The following is a 6,010-nucleotide window of genomic DNA, read 5'->3' as shown; positions in this document are numbered from 1 at the left end:
GGGTAAGGTGTAGGTGTGGTACCAAACTATTGATGAGTCTGGCCATTCAGGATTATTAAAGAGTGGTAAAATGTGGTAAAGAAAATCCTGAATGTGTATATGGTGTACCGTTTCCTGATGTTGATTCCTGGTCAAAAGAAATTAAATTCATTAATGGTCAAAAATATTTGAGTCGATTACAATTCACCGAGACTTGATAAAAGATTTAAGGAGAGGTTGCTTGGTCAAGTAGTTCCTCGGTTTGTCTGCGCTAACAGTCCTGAAAAATGGTCAATATGAAATGTAATACACAATACACAAGGAAATAGTCTAATAATCATCACAGGGTCTGAGAAAAATACGTAGAGAGATCAAATCCGATAAACTAAGAAAATAAAAGAAATAAAAGCAATATGGTACATAAGTAGCATCCTCCCCCAGACTTACTTCACACCGTCTCGGTGTGAAAATAATTCCAAGAGAGATTACCGATCAGGCGTTGCGGTCAGTACGCCTCTTGGAGCGCCTCTCCAAGGCTCCATCATCATGAGAGTCCTCCGCTGCCTCAGGTCCAGCAGCGGTGTCGTGGATCGATCGATTTATGCCTGATCGTGATACATGCCTAAAAATCATCTAAAAACACAACCAAAAATCAATTCACACAAGAAAATATAATCACAAAAGAGAAAGAAAATCAAACCATGTGGGTTGCCTCCCAGTCAGCGCTTGTTTAAAGTCGCGAGCCTGACTATTTTGTTGTCCTTAGGCGAGATCGGGTTCCGTTAAAGGAATGTTGGTTCCTTCTTCGGGTTTTGCATCTGTGAAGTAAGGTTTTAGCCTCTGCCCATTGACGGTGAATTTCCTCCCATTGTCTTCCAAGACAACAGCTCCATAAGGTCTAACCTCTGTGATGGTGAAAGGTCCGGACCAACGAGACTTAAGCTTTCCAGGAAATAGCTTGAGTCTAGAGTTGAACAGAAGGACTTTGTCTCCAGCAGCGAAGTCTCTCGGGATTATCTTTCTGTCATGCCATGCCTTAGTTCTTTCCTTGTAGATTTTGGTGTTCTCATAGGCGTTCAACCGAATCTCGTCCAGCTCGTTCAACTGAACCATCCTCCTTTCTGCTGCGGTTTTAATGTCGAAGTTCATCAACTTCGTTGCCCAAAAACCACTGTACTCCAATTCCACAGGTAGGTGACAAGACTTTCCATAGACCAGATTAAAAGGAGTGGTGCCCAAGGGAGTCTTGTAGGCGGTTCTATACGCCCATAAGGCGTCATCAAGCTTCACAGCCCAGTCTTTCCTTGTTTTGCCTACAGCCTTCTCCAAAATTCCCTTGATTTCTCGGTTCGATATTTCAACCTGCCCACTTGTCTGAGGATGATAAGGTGTAGCTACCTTATGCTTTACTCCATGTTTCTTCAGCAGTTTATCGAACGTCTTGTTGATGAAGTGAGAGCCTCCATCACTAATAACCACTCTCGGGATCCCGAATCTTGGAAAAATGACTGTCTTGAACATTTTCTTGACAACACTAGAGTCATTTGTCTTGCTGGCTACTGCTTCCACCCACTTGGAGACATAATCAACCGCAACCAGGATGTACTCATTTCCATAAGAAGATGGGAAAGGGCCCATAAAATCAATTCCCCATACATCAAAAACTTCAACTTCAAGGATGAAATTTTGGGGCATCTCATTTCTCTTACTGATGTTGCCCTTCCGCTGACATGCATCACACTTTGAGACAAACTCATGGGCGTCTCTGAAAAGTGTAGGCCACCAGTAACCAGCCTGCAGGACCTTAGAAACCGTCTTGAATGTTGCAAAATGGCCTGCGTATTCTGAACTGTGGCAGTGGAAAAGAATCCCTTGCATCTCATTCTCCAGAACACATCTCCTGAATAAACCATCTGAGCATCTCTTGTAGAGGAAGGGATCATCCCAGTAGTAGTGGTTCACATCTCTCATGAACTTTTTCCTCTCATATCCCTTCAGGTTCGGTGGTTCAATTCCAGCACATAGGTAGTTTGCAAAGTCTGCAAACCATGGGAGATCATCCTGAATTTGTCTCATGGCACAGCAATCAGCCTGATCCAAATACTCATCCTCCAGCAAGGTGATCACATAGACATTCTCCTCGGGTAATGTATCATCCAGTGGTGTTTCAGCTTCCACTCTCATTCGGGAAAGATGATCTGCCACTCCATTTTCTGCTCCTCTCTTGTCTCTGATCTCAATATCAAACTCCTGTAGGAGTAAGATCCACCTTAAGAGTCTCGGTTTAGCATCTTTTTTCGTCATCAGGTACTTCAAGGCTGCATGATCTGTGTGCACAATTACTTTCGAGCCCACCAAATAGGACCTGAACTTCTCGAAAGCATAAACTACTGCCAGCAACTCCTTCTCAGTGGTAGCATACTTGATTTGAGCATCATCAAGCGTTCGGCTGGCATAATAGATCACATGGAGTTTCTTGTCTTTTCTCTGCCCCAAAACAGCTCCAATCGCGTAATCACTTGCGTCACACATTATTTCAAATGGCAAGTCCCAATCTGGTGGCTGCACAATGGGAGCACTGACTAGAGACTTCTTGAGAATCTGAAACGCAGCGAGGCAGTCAGCATCAAAAACAAACTTCGCTTCTTTGCACAGCAGACGGGTGAGTGGCCTCGCTATCATAGAGAAGTCTTTGATAAACCTCCTGTAAAAACCGGCATGTCCCAGAAAACTCCGAATATCCCTCACTGTCCTGGGAGGCTGTAGGCTGGTCATAACTTCAATCTTTGCTTTGTCAACCTCGATACCCTGCTCTGATATCCTGTGACCCAAAACAATGCCATCTTTCACCATGAAATGACACTTCTCCCAATTTAACACCAAGTTCTTCTCCTCACATCTTTCCAGCACCTTGCACAGATTAGCAAGGCAGTCGCTAAATGAAGAACCGTAGACTGAGAAATCGTCCATAAAAACCTCCATAATGTCCTCAATAAGATCAGTAAAGATCGACATCATGCATCTCTGGAAAGTGGCAGGAGCATTGCACAATCCGAAAGGCATTCTCCTGTAGGCAAAAGTACCGTATGGGCAGGTGAATGTTGTCTTCTCTTGGTCGTCTGGATGAATGGGTATCTGAAAGAACCCGGAGTAGCCATCGAGAAAACAGTAGTAGGGGTGGTTGGCTAGTCTTTCCAGCATCTGGTCAATGAAAGGAAGTGGGAAGTGGTCCTTCCTTGTGGCTGAGTTTAGCTTCCTGTAGTCAATGCACATCCTATGCCCTGTGACTGTTCTGGTAGGAATCAGCTCATCCTTCTCATTTGTGATGACAGTGATGCCACCCTTCTTAGGAACCACATGAACCGGGCTCACCCAAGTGCTGTCTGAAATTGGGTAGATCACCCCTGCACTCAACAGCTTTAGAATCTCCTTTTTCACAACTTCCATCAGTTTGGGATTCAGTCTTCGCTGGTGCTCTATGGACGTCTTTGACTCATCCTCCAAGTGAATCTTGTGCATGCAAAGATCTGGAGAAATACCTGTAATATCATCCAAAGAGTACCCCAATGCTTTTCTATACTTTCGCAATTTTGAAAGAAGCAAAGCGGTCTCCACATTATTCAGGTTAGCACAAATAATAACAGGATATGTGGAATTCGGTCCCAAGAATGCATACCTCAGCCCAGCTGGGAGGGCTTTAAGTTCCACCTTTGGAGCATTCTCCTCACTCCAATCTGGTTGGGAGGATGACGGTTTGACGGTTTTATCGGTGCCTGAGTCTTCAAGGCTGACATAGGCGACATGCTTCTCAATCGGTGAGGCTGAATCCAAAATCTCAGAAAATCCAACCACTTCTTGGTTCATGAACCCGAACTCACTCTCCCTTTGGGTCAATGCGACTTGTAGAGGATCATCAGTGTGCAACTCTTCATCCATTTCCTCCACCAGTTCAGTCAATGTATCAACCCAGAAAGTCTGTCCATCAATAGTCGGATTTTTCAGCACCTTCTCCACATTGTATCTCATCGCCATGTCTCCTAGACGTAAGTCTATATGCCCATTCTGTACATCAATCATGGCTCCAGCAGTAGCTAAAAACGGTCTGCCCAAAATGAGAGGATCTTTAGGTTCCTCTTCCAGCTCCAGAACTACAAAATCGGTAAGCACGTATCCCTTTCCAACACCAACAGGGATGTTCTCTAGTACACCGACTGGTCTTCGCACTGATCGGTCAGCAAGGACCAAGGAGATCCTTGTAGGTTTGTAGTTCGTCATGCCTAGCCTCTCAGAGACAGAGAAAGGCATTAGGCTCACTCCTGAACCCAGATCGCAGAGACTCTTCTCAAAAGTAAGTGATCCAATGCGGCATGGTAGAACAAATGCTCCGGGATCTTCACGCTTTTTAGGCATGACATTTTGTAGAACTGCGCTACACTCCTCATTGAGCATCAACACACCCCGCTCTAGGCTCATCTTATCGGTAAGAATCTCTTTCATGTACCTTTTAAGAGAAGGTACCATCTTCACCGCTTCAACGAATGGCAATCTCACATGTAACTCCCCAACAAGGTTCTTTAGCTTCTCGTACTCACGTTCTTTGATCTTCTGCCTTGGTCTGGATGGGTATGGAGCCTTAGGAACATAAGCAGGAGGCGCCACATACACGTCTTCAGGTTCAGAGGAATTTGGCTTTGTCGACACGGGATCGGTCGATCCAGATGGACCGGATCGGTCGATCTCCTTCCCCTTGGATCGGTCGATCTGTTCTTGAGATCGGTCGATCTCTTTCTCTTTCGTTCCTCAATCGTTTTTCCACTCCTAAGTGTTATAGCATTCACAAACTCCTTTGGATTCGTCTCTGACTTCCCTGGTAGAAATCCAGGTGCTGTTCTGCTGCTGGAGGCGGTTTGAGCAACTTGCTTTTCCAAAACTTTCAAATGGGTGTTCAAAGTTTCAAACTTCCCATTAAGCTCTCCATACATGTTATCCACCTTGGTGTTTATCTCTGCAGTGCTATTCTTCTGACCTTCTAGCACCATTTGCAGCATTTTCTTAATTTCGTTATCCTGAGAAGGCTGTGACGAAGAGGCATTTCCTTGATTCTGATAGTTGTTGTACTGCTGCCTTTGCTGAAATCCTGAGTTGCCCGAGTTGTTCCCCTGATATTGATTTCTGTTCTGAAATCCTTGGTTGAACACACTCTGGTTCTGATTCTGGTTCTGCCTGTTTCCTGCCTGAGGGTAGGACTGATGTTGTGGATTCTCCACATTGTTGCTCCGGTAAGACAGATTATTTTGCTGATTTTGATTCCACCCAAGGTTCTGATTGTAGCCTCTGTTGTAGTTTCCTTGACCACCAATGTAGTTCACATCAGCCTGCATATCACTTGAATCATCACCAACAGCTTCTTGTGAGGAACGATAGCCTTGCTCCTCCACAAATTTCACAGATTTCTGATCTCTCTTGAGAAGCATCTCAATCTTGGCATTCAACTCATCTATCTTCTTGGATTCATAACCAACACCCTTCTGGCTGGTATCAAACCTTGACTTGCGGTTTGCTTTGCTGGATGACAGGTTGTTCAACAAGGTGTAAGCTTCTTCAACAGTCTTGGTCATGAAATCACCATTACTTGCTGTGTCCATGGCATCTTGACTCTCTTCATGAACTCCATTATAGAAAATGTTCAGCAAACTCACATCAGTGTAGCCATGGTGAGGGCAGTCCTGTGTGTACTCCTTGAAACGCTCCCAAGCCTCATGAAAGCTTTCTGAATCAAGTTGCTGAAAGCTTCCAATTCTGCTTCTCAGATATGTGGACCTTGACTTGGTGAAGAAATGCTGTAGAAAAGCAGCTCTTGTCTCTTCCCATGTAGTAAGAGATCCTGGAGGGATGGACTTTAACCATCTGATAGCTTTATCAGCTAAGGAAAACGGGAACAACCTGCATTTCAAAGCGCCTTGAGGAACTCCATTATGTCTGCTGGTGTCACAGACTCGCTCAAAATGCTCCAAGTGATACATCGGGTCCT

General features: G+C 44.8%; 1 non-coding gene across 1 annotated transcript; it reads left to right on the top strand.

Annotated features, from left to right (window-relative positions):
- Nucleotides 1–5,685: 5,685 nt before the first annotated feature.
- LOC125589406 lies at nucleotides 5,686–5,792 on the top strand. Its single transcript, XR_007325599.1, has one exon. It is a non-coding gene; the product is annotated as a small nucleolar RNA R71 (small nucleolar RNA).
- Nucleotides 5,793–6,010: the final 218 nt, after the last annotated feature.

The sequence above is a fragment of the Brassica napus genome, chromosome C6 (genome assembly GCF_020379485.1).
Source record: "Brassica napus cultivar Da-Ae chromosome C6, Da-Ae, whole genome shotgun sequence".
Taxonomy (NCBI): Eukaryota; Viridiplantae; Streptophyta; class Magnoliopsida; order Brassicales; family Brassicaceae; genus Brassica; species Brassica napus.
Note: the sequence above shows the minus strand (reverse complement) of the source record. Positions and strands in the feature narration are given on the sequence as shown.